Here is a 20,577-nt window from a genome sequence, read left to right on the forward strand (position 1 = left end):
CAGTTTCAGCACTTGGTACAGTGGGTGAAAATCTGCCCCATTCCTAGAGCTCTAAAATTACGACCACAGCTAGCTTTACACCGAGTTATGCAGAGGAAGCAGTGATCTTATGGCTGCACGGCGACACCTAGTGACGCGTGTGCCGCGTGCAACCAATAATAAGCCTTAATTATTTCCTTTCTTCAGGGAGACCCTTTTTAGCGGCCAAATCGGCAAATATCGCGGCCATCGCACTAATCTGCCGATTTCGCGATTTTTTCATGAATCGCGAAATCGCGAAATGCTGGAGGGTCTGCTCAATGCGACTACTACAATACACACTTATTTATTAATATTTATTTGAGAGGCTTGTAGAGCGCGCAGCTACCCAACAGGGTCTCCCGGCGCTAGAGGCAGACAGTAGCAAGAGGCACAGCAACACTACCAGGTGGCAGACTCAGTCAGGGCAGTTAAAGAGCATGGTTTTTAAGTTCTTACGAAAGATAAGGAGTGATTCACAGTTCTTAAGAGCTACCGGAAGAGAGTTCTAGAGTTTTGATCCTAAAACGGAAAAAGAGCGGCCCTTAATACGAGCTCTGTCAAATCTAGCAGTGGTAAACAGTGCGAGATTGGTTGATCTCAGCAATCGGGCAGGGACATACGGGGACACCGGATCTTGGCTATTGGAAGGGGCGAGACCGTGTCTAGCTCGAAATATGCAGCATAAGGCCTTAAATGTAATTTGTTTGTCAACCTTCAGCCAGTGCAATTTATGGAGCAAGGGAGAGGGCGAAGCATGTCTCGGCAAACGGAAAAGAAGGCGGGCGACTGCTTTCTGGATAATCTGCAAGCGATGAATCAAGGCTTTGTCAGCTTGCCAGATACAGTACATTTCCATAGTCCAATCTGGAAGTTACCAAGGCCTGCATCACTGTTCTCTGGGAGCTGCGGTTTCAGGGGGAGATTCTTATCAATGGTAAAACCGAGATTCTTAACCTTATCATCTGGCGCAGGTAGAGGCCCAATAAGGCGGGCCAGTGGTTAACTCCCCAAAGTTCGAGATTATTACCCAAGATCAGGACTTCGGTTTTATTGCCATTGAGTTTAAGGGCTTTTCTGTTCATACAGAGGGCGAAGTTGAGCAGGCCTTGCCTGAGGGGGAGGGATCTTTATTTTGAGCATCACACAGTGAGAAAATAATCTGAGAGTCATTGTGTATGAAAATACTGTGATGCCAGATTCTTCAATCACTTCCATCAAAGGGTGAAGGTAAATGTTAAAAAGCAGAGGGCTCAGTATAGATCCCTGAGGAATTCCTGAAGTCAGTGTCAAGGTTGTAGACGTGTTGTTTGCTGATAAGACCTGAAACGTTTGAGTTTCCAGAAAACAAGATAGCCATCTCCAAGCAGTGCCAGCAATACCTGAAGCCTCCAATCTATCTAGAAGAATGGAGTGCGAGACCGCTTGGAAAGCTGCACTTAAATCCAGGAGGAGAAGGGCGGCTGTCCCACCAGAGTTGAGTTCTTGCTTCAGGAGTTCTGTGACTTTAAGAAGGGCAGATTTGGTGCTCTGGCCAGACCTAAACCCAAACTGGGATGGGTGCAGCAGGTTGTGGGCAGCAACAAAGGAAGAGAGGTGGATGCTAACATGTTTTCCTAAAATTTTGGAGAAAACCGAAAGAAATGCCTCAAATGTGACCAACACTGAGGGTCAAGGTCATTCTTCTTGAGCAGAGGGCCTACCAAAGCATGCTTTCAGTTCTGAGGTACCACACCTGGAATCAAGGAGGAATTAAGAAGATGCACACAGACATAGCACTATGCACATTATTGCAAAATTCTGAGCATACACCCAAACACATCGACTACTCAATTATAGGATACTAAGGGGCCCAACACCTCTGTATACAATCAGCTACTTAGCTGCAGGTACATTTGCCCGGGCAAGGACATCCGTTCCAACCCAGGAAATACAGAAGCAATTTGGTACAGCACTCTGGTCTCCACAACCAAAATTTCACAACTTGTAAAACTGACTTCTGTCTGCAATGGAAACATTTGGAAAGTTATAACCTATACTTCCAGAAGGCACTGTGATTATATACTAATGACCAATTACTCACTGGTATTCTTCATTACCCCCGGGTCTCTCATGTCCTCATCCCATTCATTACTAATGAGAATACCCAAGCCAGAAACCCAGCATTCATAAAGAACAAAAATACAAAGGGATACACCACACAGCAGCATCCAAAGATGATGCATCAACAGAGGTCAAAGCACAATGCAAGAGCACAGAGTCCTCAAACCCCAAACCAAGAAAGGGACGCAGCACCCAAGCCATGCAGGTGAAGAAAACGCCAACCACAGGAAGGAAAGGAGGCTCAAACAGCCACCCAGCAAAGGGCCAAAAAGGAAGGCATTCCAGAAAGCTACTACACCCTAAACAAAATGTCCAGATTCCCTTATGGAGGGGGAGACCCAGATCGAAAGTAAGGCAGCTGAACCTGAGTGAGATCCACCGACCAACATACACTGGCGAAGCCCTCTTCCCCGTGAGGAAGCCTCAAAAGAAACCACAAAGAGCCAGGTCATCCTAAGGAAGACTCGGTAACCAAATGAAAAAAGGAAGGACAACCCCTTGTCCAACAAGAATACCAGAACTGCCCAAACAAACCCTGAAGCAGCCACCAAAGCAGGGTGAATCAGACCCGAGGACAAAGGCAACGCTGAAGCCCCAATGGGAGAAGGAAAAGGCCAAATACATGTTAATGGTAGAAAACAAGGAGACCAAAGTTATCAGAAAACTCAAATCATCAAGCCTGCAGGGCGAAGCGACGGCCATTAAAAAACATAAAGACAAATTAACAAAAGAAATTGCCCCCCCAGCACCACCAACACAAAGGGTGGCAAACAGAGCCTCCAACATCAGAGGCCAGTCCCATGAAAGAAACAGAGGCAAGAGGTAAGCAGGGGAAGCCCCACAACAACCCTGCCTCCCAGTCGGTCACCATAGTCTAGAACCCATAAGAGGATCAAACTGCCACAAAAGCAGACATCTGGGCCTGCAAAGAAGACAATGCTAACAGACAAACCATTCCACAAAACAGCAAGACAGCCATCTGGGTACATACCTGGGGAAATATGGAAGTACCCCCACAAATGCTGAAACAACCACAATACCCCCCCAGAGGACAGGAGAGGGGACCACGCACAAGATGAAAAGAGGGCCATTGCTAAGTGCTGAGAAAGCCTCATTCACCACAACCCCATCCCTCAACCTCGAAACTGTGAGACGAACTTCGAACAGCAGAGGAGAGGTGTAGGACGCTGGCTCTCTATATAATGTACTAAAATGAAGTACACTGTGCAGAGTCCAGTGGATCCCTAATAGGTGTGCTGAGGAAAAAGAAGATAATTCTAATGTTCATTTTGGGGTAGCGTGGGCGAGCAGTTAGACTTATGAGAGAGTAGTGCTAAGCATTCATTGTCACACACAGAGTCAATAAATGAGACACACACTAAAGAATAAATCTGAGACCAATTAGAAAAAATTAAAATGTATCTTTATATATATATTTTTAGAAACCAAGAACTTAGTTCAACAGTTAATAAATGCTTTGTATGTCGACTTGTAACCAAACGGAGTTCAAAGCACAAAGTCTTACAGGTTTTTAAGCAACTGCGGTCAATACCGTCAGGCAGAAACCATCAAGGTCAAAGGGAAGAAAAGCAAAGGATTAGGCCAACACATTTACTGTTATGGGCGATGGAAGCAACACTCCGCCATGGAGATGTGGAGGGACAACGGTCACCCAGAGTTCAGGGGAAGTTCTGCTCCAGGGGAGTCAAAATTTTGGAAGTCCGAGGGCTCAGGTACAGCTGACAGGTGTGGGTTACCTGCATCGGATATGGTGAGAAAACCTCCAATCAGGGCTAGAGTAGTGCCTGTTCCCACATGAAGTATTCACTAGAGAGTGTAGACACCCTAAAGGTAAGTATTGGCTACTACCTGTCTCCCTTTGTAATGCCCGTACATTCAGTATTTAGGTGGCTCTCTGAGACCTTGACTTCAGATTCCACAGACCTAAAGAATATAAAGGAAGGAGACGTGCAGCTGATCTTTGAACTGAGCCCTGCCGTACAAGAAACCAGCAAAAAACCCTGCCAACTTCATAAGGACTCAAAAACTGTGATCTGCCATCCCTACCTGAGACCTGTGCAGTCTGCATGAACCCCGGAGCCCTGTCAGCCTTCGCCAATTACCTGGAACCTCCCCTTGGACTAGTGCTGCTAGTCCCCGACACACCGCCAGTAAAAGACCGCCACGAGGTGAAGACCGGCACAGACTGTGTCGAAGCATTTCACCTCATCACCCACAAATTGCAGCAGTAGAGGGCACAGCCTTGGGGAGGAGGCCATAGGGTGACACAGTCAGTACTGCAGCACCAGAGGACCCTCTTCAGTACCCATGCCCTAGGTACCAGTGGTACCATTTACTAGGGGCCTATAGGGGTGGCTAAAGTTGTGCCAATCATGGTACAGTTTTGGGGAAAGAGATCTGCCACTGGAAACCTGGTCATCAGGGACCCAGTGCACTTGCAGTTCGAAATATCATCATGTATCTGGCCAAAAGTGGGGCTAACAATGCAAAAAGAGGCACTTTCCTACATGAGGAAAACCAAGTCATTCAGGGAACCCAGATTACCATTAGTAAGAGACCCAGAGACCAAGAACAATGGGGCCAGCCCCCCAGCAGGCAACCCAGGAACTCGGAAAGAAGAACAGTTACCAGGCCCAGAATGCCAAATGCTAAAACCCCCTTGGACAAAACAAAAATATGAACAAACCCTCCAGAAAGCATTTCAGTGAATCACAACCACTAGCCTACCGAACCTCAGATGCAACCTACTGAACCCCACACTGAACTCAGTCAAAATGCAGCCCTGAGGGCTGAACATCCCCACCAGACCCGAACCAAGTGGACCGGGAGGAAAACACAGACCAAAGCAAGAGTGGGAGCAAGGTGATCAACTGACAAAACAGGAACCCCTGGGAGACCATACAACATAATGAACCAAGGATGACCTCCCTGCTGGGTAACCTGGAACCTGACGCCAAAGAGCAGGCCCCAGAGAAAAGACCCCTCAAGCGGCCAAAGGGGATGACCATTTCACATGGACAACCACCAACAATGACCATCCCCAGCACACCCCAGACAAACCAGCCTTCAGGAAAAAACTATGCTATCCTGTCAAATGCTCGATCGACTCGAAAAAAACAACCTCTAGATGAGCTGACCTCACCTCCAGGAGAGCACAAACCAAAGGCCATGCCCTGAAACAGCAAGAGGCTGCACCAAACGCCTAAGGACACCAGCACCCCAATAGTACAATGTCCAGACAACAATAATGATGTGAAGGCCTCCAAGAAAGACACCATCATTCTGGTATATACCCAGGACAAAGAAAGAAACACTGATCACCACAAGAAAGCAACCCGCCCGCCGAAAACTGACCTAGAACCCGAGGTCCATATGCAATCACCCTGGCAGGCATATCACCAGGAACTCAGACGACCCCAGCCATAATCCGGGATAGGTGTGGAAGGAACCCACCCCAAAGGGATGGTACCACGACCAATGGAAACCCACCAGACGAGGACGCATGGAGGCCAAAATATCCAACCTGCTCACAAGCCCAAAACCAGGGAAACAGGTGCTTCAAATACATAACCCCCAGTCATGGAGGGCCATTCAAAGGAATATACAGAGGGTTCTGGCCTATAGAAACTCTGTCAGGAAGGCGGTTTGTAATATGGGGAGGTGTAGAGAGTGTATCCCTACCTACTCAATGACCCCCTTCTGGTTTTCTCAAAACACATTCTGAGAGATTCCCAGTTCATCGCCTCACAGCCATAGCACAAGGAGTAAGTAGACCACCCCCAGAGAAGTGCTTGCTAAATTCAAACAGTAACAAGAATTTCAAAATAAAGGACACAGTGCAATAGAATTCTCAAACCAATTTAGGGAAATAAAGAAAACCTTATAGAATTAAAAAAAACGCTAAGAACATTTAAAAGAAATGAAGTGGGAACTTGAGATATGCATTTTTTATTTCCCAAATAAATATTTATTATTTTCTTTTTATCCATCCAAACGGAGTTACACTTTTTACATCATCGGCCACATAATATACCAGCTCTCCAGCATATTACATTTGCGATTTAAAACATGAAAACCCCTCTCCCGTGAACACTCAAACAGTGTACCTGGTATGGGGAAAGGCCATTAACTGTTCATGTTAAAGCCTGCAATTACGTCTTTTTGGTGCAGGCCAATATGCATGGCGCAGCGATCGTAATATTTATGGGCAGTCTAATGCAACGTCCCTACTCTGCAAGCAGGCCATCAAGGGTTGCCAATGCTGTTCAAACTTGTAGCCGTTTCGAGGAGTGACCACGTTAGAGCATGCGTTTTTAAGTTTTAGAGCACAAAAATCAAGAAAAAGTAAAGCCCCAATCAAAAACAATAGTTTATGGTTGACTGGGACCTAGGCACAATTTCAGGGCCCCAAGAGGACATGTACCTTTCCTGCACAGGATTGGTGCACTGGTTTTCAGTGCCGCTATAAGCTCTGAGTGGGACAGACCTGTTTATTTTCCTTGGTAAGGCTCAACTCCTTGTCCCATTCCTCCAGAGGTGGAAAAAATGAACACGTTCCAGTGCTGGAAATGTCTCCATTGTCAGTGCTACAACCCCTAGCTCTTCAGGGCTGGCTTCTTGGTGCCAAGGAACAGATGTGTCAAATGCGTTATATATATTTTGTGTCTATTGAAAAACGAGTTAGTACATAAGGGTCCAACACTCTCTACAGCCACATTTCCTTCAGAGGTCCTCTGTGCTCACTTGGGCCCTCTTCGAGTCAGATGTTCTTTAGATTATTGTGGGCCTCAGGCAGGCAAATAGGAGGCCAACCACTTGACCCTTGAAACACAGTTGCTGCCCTTGTGTGCCAGACGATGCTGGAGTCCTTGAGTCTTTGGGTCCTATAGTGAGTTCTATTTTTCCAACAATAATTAGGAGTCAGGAGAGTTCTTCCAGCAGGGCCTTCTTCTTTACCTGGAGTCTACCCACCTTCAGCAATGTTCTAGGGCGGTGGCAGTAGGGATGCCAGATTTATCCTGTGCACCAGCCAAAGATTGGAGAAATTCTACCTCCTAGTCCTAACTATTTTCACACAGCCTTCCATCTCTTTTAGCAGCATGTCATATTTGCTTTACTGCACAGTTACAGAGGAGCCCCTGATCCAAGGTGCCAGAACACAGTTCTACTAGCCAAGCCCATCTTCATCTTCTTAGCGACTCAGCTATATAGAAGAGCGCTCCTCACAACTGACAGGGCTCAAACTGGTTCTCTTCACTACTGCGACTGAAGTCGGGCTGTCTGGGTAGGCCCCGAGTATGAAGAGTAGAAGCCCTCCTTGGCATCTTCAATTTAAAAGACTTTGTGCTAAAGATGACCCTTTGCTCTGTGCACTGTTCCTTCTCACTCCTAGATAGATTACGTATGCCTTAGTGGCCAGCAGTCAACACCCATTTGTCCTTTCTAGCCTCAGAGGCATGCCATTGTCGTTATTTCTTCCAGCCAACGATATGAATTCCAGCCCTGGAAGTGTGATTAGTAGCCAAACTGTTTTTAAGCCAGCTCTGGCAGCAAAAGGCACATTTTTATTAGGCTACCTTTAAACATTATTCCACCATTAAATCAGATTTGGAAAATTAAGTTGGAAATATCTTTGAAAGTACTTCTCTAGCATTTCTCTGGGCGTAGATATGGATTTTAATTCTATCTAGGTCTGTTCAGGGAAAAGTTTAACAAGCCTACACGGCTTTTGGGCTTTAGTTCACTGTGAGAGCACACTATCCCGAATATGTGAAGGATGTATACGTTTTCCCTAAATGGCAAATACACTTGTTTCTGCCATGCACATTTTTAACTGAATCGGCATTAAAGCTGTATCCCAGTCAGGGCATAGTGTTGCTCCTGGCAAACATATACATTTGTCAGATATAGGAGAGGTGTAAATACACACTACAGACTACATAAGCCATGCAACTTCAACACTATAGGTGCATTTTCTGCACCATAAATAAAGGTCTTACAAGACAGTTAAATAGACCAATAGGATTGAAGCAATTGTACCACTACAATTTTAGGGCCAGAGCACACACACTGTGACACTGATTAGCAGTATCACAGGGTGCAGAGTCATAATACTAGCAGAAATAGTGTATATAAATGTGAGGCAAATCTAAGGTGACCATGCAGTACAGTTCAATCAATCATCAACCAATCTGGATTTAATGCACGGCTGGTTCACCAGTGAGGGTCTCGAGGCACTGTGAGTTTGTAGGAAATCATAACTTAAATGCAGCAAAAATTAGATAGGATGTACTGTGGATGGAAGGGCTTTAGGGTTATCAACAATCACAAACTAGTATCTTATAAAACCGCCTTCCCATCACCAGACCCCTGGAACATAATTAGGCTTAGGAGAGACAAGAAGAGGATGTTTTCTGTTGCCTTCCTGGAACTGCTTTACCCTGTAGCCATAGAGTAAAAGTGTTCTCACTTTTCAGCTGACCTCCTGTAAGCCTCATTTACAGAAAAGGATGGAAAACTGCTCTCATCTTGCCCTGAGCAGAAGAAACAGAGGATAAGGTTAGACTGGGCTGGGCTTGGCTGGACTAGGCTATGCGGAGGCGCTTCATATGTATCGTCTTTAGTCCCACTGCTAAACATTGGCTTTGACTGCAGAATCCTCCTCTTATAGTCTGCGATCTATTAGAGTGCCCAGGTAGATGACATATTGCATGTTTAAGAAATTGGCACTCTCTCTGGTAACAAGAAGTGGCATTAGAGAAGTCTGCCCCTCCACTTAGAGCTGTGTCTGTAGTTCCTTAAAAGAGTTTCAGAAAGATTTGTGGTATTTGAGTACAGACGCCTAAAAGGTAACCAACTGTGTCCCACCACATAGAGACTTCATTGGCAGACAGTGTCCTGGTACATTTTTCTTGTCCTTATTCTTGTGCATAAGTAGGGTTCGGCAGCTTCTTGTGGTAATGCACTTCAACTAACATTGTCTTTTAAAGTACCATTATTCCTATGGGCTTTTTCTTACTCACAATTATTTTTTATAACAACGTATTTCCAATTCCCTTAATTTGATTTTGACCATTTTATTTTATATTTCATTATTATTGTTGTCTCTTTTAACTAAATCCGTCTAGGAAATGTATTTATTGACATTTTGACGTTAACACTGTTAAAATATTTAATACTGAACCCAGTCAGTCAGTCAAATACACTTTATTCGATTTATAACAATCATAAAAGGCATAAAAACATTAATATATATATGTGATATAATACATTTGATACAAGGAGAAATATCCTGTCATAAAAATGTAAAACAATGAAAACTTCATTGGATCATAAATTGGGTTACATTATTAAAAAAAAAACTTTTTTTTTATTTATTTTTTATCCTTGATGCCGCTACTAGAAATTGGCAACACAAAATGTAATGCGGACACTACTTAGAGATTGAAGAAAAGCTAAAGCTGGCCTCACATGCGTGAAGCCCGCCTCCTTCAGTATTGGCAATAAATATTTCTTTCTGATGTCCAAAAAATGCCCGCAAAACATAGTAAAATGCATGGTATCTTGGACTGAGAATTGGTCACAAGTACAAGGTGTTGCTAAATCAGGTTTGGCCCAGGTTGGATAGTTCCCCAAATAAAAATGAATCAAATTAAATCTGAATTTTACCAATAAAAACCTATGAAATGGCTTAGTAACAATTACAAGGTATTGTGCAAGTGAGTTAGAGCCTAATAACATATAATGGGATCTCACAGTCGGTTTCTGCAGTTCCCTTTCCTCCCAGGATAATCTGGTCCTTTCCATGAATAATTTTTTAACCAGACTCACATCCACCTTCTTAATGCCAGATGGTTCTAAGAAGAGGTCCGGGCGTCCCAATTGTGCAAAGGACTTACTCAGGTAATCTAACCACGGTACCTTTTTAAAGTGGTCCAGGGACATTACATCAGCTAAAATAGCATGATTGAGGGTTAGTTCCTTATTGAGCCAGGTCTTTAGCCAAAATGTTAACGGCACCAGGTTTAACCTGTCCGTGACATAATCAAGACCCACCTCCACATGAATTGAGAAAGTCGGGGTCGATTGGGGCACGGACAACAGATTTCGCAAAAACCTGTTTTCCGCCCTCTGGATGGGCTCCATATGTGCATAGCCCCACAGGGCAGAACCGTACATCGCGATTGTGATGCATTTTGCATTATAAACCTTTAAAAGGGCTTTCATTGGCCTAGCTCCCAGTCTTTTAGTAAACCCCATGAGTGCCCCAGTTGATCTGGCCACTAATAAACTTTTTGCCCAAATCTGTGGTCCCCATGTACCCCTCTCATCGAAGAGCACCCCCAGGTACGGGAAAACTTCCACTCTAGAGACAACATCACCTTTACATTTAAATATTGTTTTCATTTTGGCCTTGTTCCTATGGAGTCCAACAACCATAGTGTGAGATTTTTTAGCATTCACCTTGAGGTCTAGCCTGTCCATGAATGCCCCAAAGGCATCCAATAAATGCTGCAGGCCCCTTCCCGTACGAGCTATGAGGACAGTGTCGTCCGCATATAGGAGGGCAGGTACCTTTGCTTCTCCTATACGTGGAACGTCAGCAACCACCTCCTCCAAATATTGGCCGAGGCCATTTATATAGATGGTAAAGAGGAGTGGGGCTAAAATGCAACCTTGACGAACACCCCGCATCGATTTGAAGCGGGTGGTACACCTGCCCTCGTTTGTGACCCTTATTTGGGAAAACAATTCTTGATGGAGAGATGCCATGAATTTAATCAGTGCCCCATCTATTCCCAGCTCCAAAAGGATAGTCCACAGTTTTGCCCTCTTCACCAAATCGAAAGCCGAGGAGAGGTCCATAAACTGAACCCTTTTGCTGCATGGTTGTTTGTGCACCTCTTTGTAATCTATATTCTGCGACTCCTGAGGTTTTTGGATATTATGCTCATGTTGATTGTAAATAGGCATGAGTGCCTATGGGTTGTTAACATGGTGCAGTGTATTCGAAAATTTTCAAAAGCAATTAATTTGACACAGGGTACCTGTGTTTGGTCATAGATATCATCCCAGGACTATGCTGAGGCCTAAAATCATATATTTTAAACATCTAAACATGTAGGATTTACCCGTCTTTAAAGAAGCAATTCCTCCTTATACGTAAACATTTTCTTTAAGACTGAAAGAATCTTGACCAGTGCAGAGAAAAATATATTAGAAAAAGGTTTATCCTTCGTGCCAACAAGGAATAGGGACTTTGTCCAAATGAAGTTAGAAGTAATTGAATTCTGCCGAAAAATCCGTTTAAAAACTTTTTTTGCTGTAAACCCATTACCTAGTAGTATGGAGGCGACCGGACTAAAGAAAAAATCTTTATTCTGCCCACCATCAACTAAAATCTCGAAAGAGGTGGTGACTTTTGAAATAACCGTGTTGTCAGCAATTGTGGAGATGGAGAAAAAGAAAAAAAGATATGTCAAACAAAACATATCAAAGTCACAAAAGGATGCCCTTCTAAATGTGAAGAATGATCCAACCATAATAATAAAACAGGGAGATAAAGGAATGCTACAGAAAAATAGCAAACGATCCAACATGGAAACTACAAGGGGAACCTTTCAACATCTTAAAAGAAGGCTATGAACAAGGCTTCTTGGGGGAAAAGAATATGACTATTTACAGAATAAACATCCCAGGACCCCAATATTTTATGTACTACCAAAGGTGCATAAAAATGAAACTTGTCTGCCAGGAACACCAATAGTTTCGGGGTGTGAGTCCTTAATGGAACCCCTTTCAAAATTTGTGGACCATTTTTTAAAACCCTTTATGGAAGAAGTACAATCTTTTCTCCAAGATACCACGGTCTTTATTAACAAACTGGATTCTATGAAATTTGTTGAGAATGAAAATCTCCTATTAACACTGGACGTGGTGTCTTTATACACCCAAATACCACATGACGAAGGGATAGCAGTGTTGACCTCTTTCGTGGACAGTAGAACAAAACCAGTCAGAATACCGACTGAATGTATAGTGGAACTGGCAAGTTTTGCTTTGAAAAAGAACAATTTTAACTTCAATGGAAAATGTTATTTCAAATAAAAGGAGTAGCTATGGGGTGTCCATTCACCCCAGAGCTGGCAGTACTCTATATGTCGAGATATGAGGATACATTAATCTACAACAACAACCCCTTTGTGCAGTTCATTAGGAGCTGGGTTCGATTTATAGATGACATTTTTATAGTATGGATGGGAGACGAGGAACAGCTTCTCTCTTTTCATGGCTGGTTAAACAGCAGGACAGCTGATATAAAATTCAGCATGAACCATTCCAACCAAAAAAAATCAATTTTTGCATGTGGAAGTGTATGCAGCAGACGGTGGCCTGGTTACGATCTTAATCAAGAAAAAAACAGATAGGAATAAAGCACTACACTTCACCAGCAACCACCCAAGTAGTCTTAAAGAAAATTTGCCGTACGGTCAATTTTTACGTATAAGGCGGAATTGCTTCTTTAAAGACGAGTACATCCTACATGCCAATAACCTGATGGAAAGGTTATTAGATCGAGGATACCCCAAGAAACTCCTAAAGAAAGCATTGAAAAAAGCATGGTGGACCCCACTTGAGGTACTACTCGAAAGAAAAGAAAACACACCAATGGAAAGAATAGTGTGTGTGTCAACCTTTTGTTCTAATTCTAATTGGTTGAAGAAGGTGATGCATCAAAATTGGCACCTGGTAAAAAAATCTAGATCAGTCTTTGACCTCAGCTCCACTTTTTGCTTTTAAAAAAGATAGAAGTATTGCCAATCAAGTAGTCAGAGCTGCGTTACCAAACCTAAGGGCGAGTACACTCTGAGACTTCATAGGCCTGCCCCCAGTGACGGGCCATCATAAATGTGGTACATGCATTTGTTGTGAATCTACACTTGAGTGAAATCTGTTCTCTCATAATTAAATTCATTGGAAACATGAGACTTTTTTTAACTGCAAGTTCTAAAATGTGGTCTATGGGGTACTCTGCCCCTGTATGAAATTGTATATAGGCAAAACAAACCAGGAAGTCCGGTACAAAATTTCCCAACATAAATCAAGAATCCGGAAAAATGTCCAAACTGCACCATTAGTGAACCACTGGAGGTTGAACGCTCATACGGAGAAGGAATTGAGATGGACAGTAATATCAAAGGTAGAGCAAGACTGTAAAGGTGGTGATTTGGATCTCAAACTAATACAACAAGAAGCAATGCTGCTTGTGAAATTCAATACAGCAGTTGATGGATTGAACGAACTCTCAGAGATATATAAACTGTGAGGCATCAGCCGCAAATAGTGCATATATTATGTTTGCATTTATTAAAGTTCCAGAGACATAAAAAGCCGTTTCGATTGAGTCACTTCCACTCCCCCTGGAATTCAACATTTATTTTTCCATATAATAAGGGTCTAGTGTGCCAGGCAAGCAGGCACATGATGCAAGCATGGTTAACAACATAAGATTGTGGCAAAATCGGTTGATTAGAAGGCTCAATTGAGCCTAGCCTAGACTATAATTCCCATAGTTCAGCGGGATTATGCGTAACTGACTATTTCCGCTTCCGTAAGCAGTGTCTGATGTCTGTATGGTTAACAAAAGACTGTGGCAAAACCGAAGCTCGCGCTCCCCTTTAAATAATTTCTGCTTTCGTCAGTAGTATCCAGGACCGGCACATGATGCCAGTATGGTCAACAATAAAAGACTGTGGCAATATCGGTTTACCAGAAGGCTACATTGAGCCTAGACTACAACTCGCAAAATTCAGTGGGATTATGCGTTACCGAAGCTTGCGCTGCCCTTTAAATCCTTTCCACTTTCATCAGCAGTCACCGGTAAGCTCCCTGGTGGCCCGGGAAGACTGACAGTGCGCCGGTTCAGGCTCGTTACAGAAGGTGGGAATCCTTCACAATTTGAGTTTTTGTTGAAGAGAGAGGCTCCAGTTTCAGTTTATTAGAAACATGGGAGTCATTTCAAGAATATTTTAAGAATATGCAAAGATGAGGCGAGCAAGATGTAGTTACGCGCTTTCAACCAGAGCTTGTTCTTAACGCTCGAAGCGCAGCATTTGGTAAAATCGGCATTTTTACTCATTCAGTTTAGGAAAACGTGAAGCAAGTTGCATCAAAAATTAAAGCCGAAGGAAGAACCCGCGGCCAAAAGTATCTGAAAACAGGTTCGGGATGCATTTTCACCCGGTCTAAGCCTTTAGATTGGAGTGAAATATTGTGTGAAACTAACGGACAATCTTTGTTGCTTATGCTCTGCTTGGGGCATTCAGGATTCACGCCTGGAAATGCAAGACATTTGATCTACCGGCTCTCACCAGTCTGCCAATTAAAATGTAAGAAATCCTTTGAATAACAGAAACTAGACTGATGACATCAGGGAATGTTGACTCATGACTGAGGTGGTATGATTGCTTTTACAGGAGTTTACAATTGACTGGGATTTTGAGAATACAGCAGGGATCGGCTGATCTCGCAACATAGAATAACGTAAGGGAATATCCTTGAGAGGAGGTAATCTGAGACAGGGGTGTATATGTGGAATATGGTCAATAACTAAGACACAGATTTTTTGTGTTTCCAGTTTTTGGGTCCTGAAGAGAACCCCGTATGTGAAGGGGTTTGAAACGCATCAACCTTTTTGTGTGGCCAATCAAGTATATAAATTGATGTAAAAAAACCTGAAAGTGCTATATTTTGAGAATTGTTGTATGTTTGGCCATTGGGTACATTGGATTTGTCTTTTGTAATTGTATCCATTTGTAATATTGAGAGATGGGCACGGGTGTGCTGGTAGGTGAGGGGAGTGTGATGAATGTATGATTGGATTGAAGAGATTGACAGAGAGGGGTGTTTTTGAGGGTCTGTAAAAAAGAAGTCTGTATGGGTGAAAGGATGTTAAAATGAGAGTTTGTGTGTAAAGGGAGCTTGGTTGTTTTCAAAACTTTTAAATTGAATGTACTTGATTAAATCTAACGGAAAAGAGGTTTATGGTGGCATTGCTTCATTTCAATGCACCGATTGTAAGGCAGGAATTGTGCATCAGCATTGGCATTTTGTTGTTATTTGTTGGAATAGGGCTCAGCCGTGCTGATTTAGAGCCAAAACCCTCCTTTATTTTTTGGTTCTTAATATGTCAGCAAACTACAAACATTACACATCTCTTCGAGAGCGTATAATGCCTGTAAAGGAATCCTTAAAAATGTACACGTACCAGTGGTTTCAACTAGCTTTCAGCCAGTAAGCAAGGTCTTACAAACTGGAAAAAGGTCACCTGCTGTGGACATGGGTACAGCACGAATTGTGCTCTAACACAGAAAAGTGGCAATTGCTAAAGTGAAAACATCTTTAGTTGAAGTCATGAGATGCACCATCTTAACAAATGCCTTTGCGGTACGATTCACAAGTGCATGATGAACAGCTTGCTCTCATGCCTATCATATGCTAGTGTCCAAATATCATGTGCCATGAAATGTCCTCTCAAATATACTCAAATGTACATGAGTATAAACATGTGCATAGTCATTATCACTACTTATATGTGCCAGTGAAAAACTGGGTTTTAAGGAATGAGCCATTCTCAAGTAAAGCCACAATTCTTATCAGAGTGAACCGCAATCAGCCATTAAATTAACCTGTGCTTAACCCTCTGATAGCTTGGTACAAAAGTAGCCAAGCTTAACTCAGAGGCAATGTGTAAAGTATTTATGCAGCACCCAAACAGCGATAAGGTAAAAACACAACACAAGAAAACCCCACAACAATTTAGAAAAATAGAGTACAACTTAATACATTTTTTGACACCAATTAAAAAAAATCCAATCCATAGAATGAGAGATATGCGGTTTCAAAGTTTTAAGGTAAGCATAGCACCTAAAAGCACAAAGTGCCAACTGTGCTGTCTGATTGTGCCAGACTGGGACAAAGTCACAAATTCAGGTGAACAGTGACCGAGTGTGGGCAAGATAAAGGGGCCAGGTTTGTCCCGCTGAGAAATGTACTTTATGTTCTTGATGCGGAGTGTTGCATAGTGCTGCATTGAAGCTGTGGGGGCTGCAATGCAAGGTCCTGCATCGAACTGCATCATGCTGCGTTGGTTCCGATAAGGAGCTGCAAGGTCTGTGAGGTGGGGTCCTGTATTGAGTTGTGTCAGTTCCAATGAGACTACAGTTCAGGGGCTGTGAGATTCTGCAATGCAAGGTCCTGCGTAGGACTGCTTCAAGTTTGAGTAAATTTGAGGAAACCCACAATTGGGCCAGGAGAAGTACATTCTGATGCCAGCTAAGGGTCCAGGACCTGGGGGGGGGGGACACCTCTTGTAGATCAAGACTCAATCCAGCAGATGCAAGCAGTAGGGCTTAGGCTGGTCCGATTGATTCTGGCCAGCTGTGCAGATGCCGGGCAGGTCTCTGGAGCTTGTTATGTCCCTTAATTTCAGAACAGAAGGACAGTCTGCTAGCCCTTTGAGTCACTCTGGTGGTTCAGGGATTAAAGAGCATGTCCAGTCTTCCTTCCTCAGGAAATAGGGCAGTCCTTCTTGCAGCAGGGCTGTCTTTCCGGAAGCAGGGCAGCAGACCAGTCATTCTTCTGAGTCTTCCACAGGCCCAGAAATGATCTGAAGAGTTGGTCTGAGGATCCAATATTTATACCTGGTGCTAGCTTTGAAGTAGAAAAAAACTTCTAGGCTTCCTCCCACATCTAGTTCTGGAACTTCCTGACTCTAGTGTGAAGTTCTTTGTGAGTAGACTGAGGCAGTGTCTTTGAAGTGCAGGTTTGACAGGCACAGCTCTGCCTGTTCCATTAAGTCAGGATGTCTCATCCTGCCAACACCCTGTTGTGTGGTTGTCTGAGAAAAATACACAAAGGCCAACTGCCAATTACATTTAGTCATGTGACCCAGGAACAGGCTGCAGACACCAAATGGTTAGGACAACAAAATGCCAACTTTCTAAAAGAGGAATTTACAGAGTTGTGACTTAAAAGTTGCCTTCAAGATTAAAGTGGGTTTGAAATTATAATTCAGTTGAGAGTTAATATGACATTTCTACCTGTTCCCAATCAAAGGTTATCGCTTATTAATTGCAATAAAGGAACCCAATATTATTCTACGGGAGCGGTAGGCCCCACTGCAGTAAAGCATGAATTTGTAAGTTTTTCAATACCAAGACAGTTAAAGCTTAAAAGTAAACGTTCAAATTTTAAACAAAGTGCACCCTGCCCAATATGCTGTTTAAGGCTTAATGTAGGAGTAACTAATATGTATTAAAGAGGAAGGTTTAGGCCTGGCAAAGGTTTTATTTTGCCAGATCGAAATGGCAGTTTAAAAGTGCATATAGGCTACAATGGCAGACCTGAGACATGTTTTAAAAGGCTACTCAAGTGGGTGGCACAGTACGTGCTGCAGGCCCAATAGTAGCATTTTATTTGCAGGCCCTGAGTACACGAAATACTCTTTTACTAGGGGCTTATAAGTAAATTAGGTGTGCCAATTGGGGGTAAGCTAATTTGACCATGTTTAGAGGGGAGGACACAAGCACTTTAGCACTGATTAGTAGTGCACAGAGTTATTTAAAGTCAACAAAAACAAATTCAGCAAAACAGGTGAGGAGAAGGCAAAATGTCTGCAGAGATGGCCATGTCCAACAGTACTCTTCTGTACATGCCGTGTTAGTTACTCTGAAAATCTCTTCTTAATACTATGATTTACAGTCCCTCTGCATGCTATGGGGGCACATCAGGACATACAGCACAATATACCAAGCATTTAGACTACTGAAGGCAAATTACATTGCTGCCTTGATTGGCTGATCAAGAAAATAATCATAAATCTATGTTTGAGAGTCTCAAAAAGAAAGTGCTGTTGTATTATTACCAGGAAACAAATCTCAAAGGCTGTCTTCCCAGAAAGTTTTCATTTTGCAAATTAGGACTGCTAGCTATCCAAATACCTGCTTATGTTGGAATGGAAACCAGAGGTCCATGCATATATGGCCTAAAGCAACCAACCTCGTATATGTTTGTTGTCTAATAATAGAAGATCCATATGCATTTATTAGTGATTTGGTTGCCTTTTTATTTATTTGGCAGTTTGGTGCAGAGAGGCAATTCACCTTGGGGGCGTGTTGTGTACATTTATATCAATGAATGAATAAATGAATGAAATGAATGAAAAAACAAATACGTCAATACATTTAAAAATAAATTAATAAATAAAGCCCATTTCCAGTGTCTACACTACTCTGGAGAAGAGCTGATGTGTAATCCATTCCATATAAGGCATTTATAATGGTACTGATTGCATGCTACACACCATTTCAGTACCCTGATGTGCTAAAGCTTAAGAAAGAGCAGGAAGAAAAGGACATCCAAACCACAAGTGACAATCCAGGTGCCTTGCGAGCCCTTTTGCATCACCTAATTCTTGCTTTTTTGCATGAAGCTCAAATAATGATTGGGGACATTTGCACCACAATTGATCATCTCCTTGGCGGGGCTAGAGGAATGGGAGTTGGATGAGGATAGTATGATGGGTAGTGGCCGGCTGCCACAGTGAACCTTACCACCTTAGACAGGGTAACTTACTCTCTCTCCAACAGCACTTAAAGCCTAGTGAAACTGATCCTACCGCACCATGTCTGTTGGAAAGTGGATTATTAGTGGTAGTAAATATGCATCTACCCCTGGCAAAAATGACACTACCACAATATAAGTCTCAGAATAGGTCTCAGTAAATTATTCCCATGCTCTACCCTTGGTAGCTTGGCTGCGAGCAGGCAAGCTTTACTTCAAAGACAGGTTTGTAAAGCATTAAAAACACCAATTCAGTGAATAATTAAGACACAACACACATACAAAATCCAACACCAATGTATAACAATAGTAAATATTTGTATCTTTAAAATGACACCAAAATGAAAAACATCCAATGTAGGGAACCAGAGATATGAATTTTTAAAGATTTAGCACTACATAGCACATAGAAACCTATAGAGCTTATTGGGACTTCTGGTCACACTAGACGGGGACAAAGTCAAAGTTTCAGGCTGACTATGATCGAGTTCCGCACAGCTACCCCTCGCGGTAGGTCTCGGTCAAAGTTTTTACCTTCTGACTTAGAAACTTTTCTGGAGATTTTCTTCCTGGAGTCCCTTGAAGCTCTAAGCCAGTCCGGATTCAGTGAGGGTTTGCTGGCTTGTCTTGTGACGAGCTCCGGTCAAACGTATGGAAGTCAGACCTCCAGAGCTTTCCAGCTGGATGAACCAGAGATCCAGGAAGGCTCATGGTTGAAGGTGGATGACTTGACTCTTGCTGTTGGTCTTGTTCAACTTTCCTACGTTCGGACTGAGAAAGTTATACAGAGCTTTTTCTCCTGGGATCTCTTGATGCTCTTCACCAGGCCAGATTCGGTGAGGGTTTTGCCCAACTCCCCGTCAAACTCTGGAAGCTTTTCAGCGAGACAAACCTGGAGGGCAGGCTGGCTCACGGTTGAGGGTCGCCAGCTTGGCAGGTGGTTTTAAAATGTAGATTCTGATTGTTTCCATCACAGTTTTGTATACATAATTCATCTAACATCTATTTCCTCTCTCTGGGCCCATCACATAACACTAAACTGCCATTGGTCCTCCAATGGATCTTTATGTGAGGGACTTGGATATTTAGAGAACGTGAGGCAAATCCTTACTAGGACCTGCAATTAGAAAATGCCAAAATCATGCTAACAACATTTAACGTTTACTTCAGATATTTCTATTCATAACGTATGATAATAACGTTCACACCAAAAATGACTCCAATATGATATATTTTGCTCAGGTAAACCATTTATAGAAGCCTAAATTGAAATGATTGGGAACATAATTCACATTATAATCAGATTTAATAGAAACTATTAAGTACAATTAGTCACACAATGACCTACAGATTCAACAGGATATACATTTGATGGTTACCTAGGAAAGAGTTGAGTGAGAGAGAGAACACTGGAAAAATCAAGTTTCTGCATTTAGGTTTAACAAACCAATTATGCAGAGTCAAAGAGCAATGAGTCACAGGAAATTAGTCCATAAACTCTTCAGCTGAAGAGTTATACCTGAACCCTTTACCAGCCGGCAAAGTACAGGTCTGAGTCAGTTCTGAAAGTTCAGTTCAATTGGGTTTGGCATAAAGAAATCAGAGTTCAGTCCGACTGCATGCAAGGCTGGAAAATTAACAATGACAACCAGCTCCTGACTCCTCCTCCAAGGGGGCAATTATACTTCCAGAGGTTCTCAGATTACTCCCACAAAGTATCCTTTCCATCACACAATATGGTTTCCATTGGTTGTCCACAGTGGGCTGCTCACGGTGTGATCAATACCTCACTAAGAAATTCGGAAGCATTAA

The sequence above is a fragment of the Triturus cristatus genome, chromosome 4_1, assembly GCF_964204655.1.
Source record: "Triturus cristatus chromosome 4_1, aTriCri1.1, whole genome shotgun sequence".
In the NCBI taxonomy this organism is placed as follows: Eukaryota; Metazoa; Chordata; class Amphibia; order Caudata; family Salamandridae; genus Triturus; species Triturus cristatus.